Source organism: Rhagoletis zephyria, unplaced genomic scaffold, assembly GCF_001687245.7.
Source record: "Rhagoletis zephyria isolate East Lansing unplaced genomic scaffold, Rhagoletis_zephyria_1.1 Rzeph_scaffold_00074, whole genome shotgun sequence".
NCBI classification, from domain to species: Eukaryota; Metazoa; Arthropoda; class Insecta; order Diptera; family Tephritidae; genus Rhagoletis; species Rhagoletis zephyria.
Window position 1 is genome coordinate 513,656 of NW_016157158.1, and position 1,520 is coordinate 515,175.

Here is a 1,520-nt window from a genome sequence, read left to right on the forward strand (position 1 = left end):
TCGTTAGTAAGTCTATTCATGATGAAATGTCAAAGCATACTGAGCATCTTTCTCTTTGACACCATGTCTGAAATCCCACGTGATCTGTCAAATACTAATGCATGAAAATCCTAACCTCAAAAAAATCACCCGTTATAAAGCAATTACATTTCTGGCTAGTATATTTCACGTCGAATGGATAAGGCTTGAGCCAAGAGCTTGTGTGAGTGTGAGTTACGCGGTTTTGCAGAATGACGATACGCGGTTTTGTACTTTAAACGACGTTATGTATTTAGTTATTCAAATCTTTATTAGATGTTAATATACAAATAAAGAATTACTACTACTACTACTATTACTACATATGTAGGTTCTTAAAAGTACTAACCGCCCAATACTGTGTTTCTTTGATAAAATATTTGTAAAGAAATTTTATTAAGATTTTTATCCAGTAAAAGCTTCCATCACATTCTGTGTCAATATTTATACAAAAAAGCTCTACGATTTCCGTATGAGGGGAACTGATTTCCACATGAGTATAACTGATTTCATTGTCACATATAAAAAATATGAATTTAAAAGCATAAAAGCTTTTGACAGCTGTAGCCGAGTAGGTAGAGAATTCGGCTCTAGCTTCTTTCCGCCCAATTCTGCGTTTTCTTGATAAATTTTTTGTAAAGAAATTTTATCAAGTAAAAGCTCCCTTCGCATTCTGCGTCAATATTTAAAAAATAAAAAGCTCTATAATTTCCACATGAGTGGAACTGATTTCAATGTCACAAGTTTTTGACTGCCGTAACCGAGTAGGTAGAGATGTCGACTATAATTCCTTGTGTCGCAGGTTCAAATGCCGGCACATGGAGCATTTAATTGTTATCAACAAATTTATTAATATACAAAATTTATACATTTCACATGAAATTTCAATTTGTCAATAGCATTTTCAATCTTGATAATTTATTAAGAAAATAGCTTTTGATTTCTGTGCTAGAATACCAATTCTTGATAAGCAATAAAAAATTGACAAATTATAGATTTTCAATTTATCAAGTGCACAGAATCGGGCTGTTTGTCTCGCAGGTTCAAATGCCGTCACATGCAGTATCTAAATGATATAAACAAATTTTTTAATATGCAAGATTTAGGGCGAGATTCACAGTGCTAAGTTAAACGATTGTTAACTTAACCACCAACAAGAGTTTAACTTTGAATTTATATGCAGAGTCACATAGTTAACTGTGGAAGTTTATATCGCCTGAAAATATACAAATTTTAACCGCCCAATTCTGTGTTTGTTTCCATAATCATTTGCATAAATTAAATTTTTCCTCGGTAACGGAAAATAAAGGTTTCAGTTTAATACCTCCCGAAATTATTCCCGAATTTGCGAAAATTCGCAAAATATTGCTAATATGGAAAACAAATTGGTATATCTGGAACCAGCGACCTAAATATATCCCAGAAATATGAATGCTTTTCTTTGCATCTTTTGACTAAAGACCAGTACTAAGTTTGAGAGTAACCATAAATTAAAGGGCTGT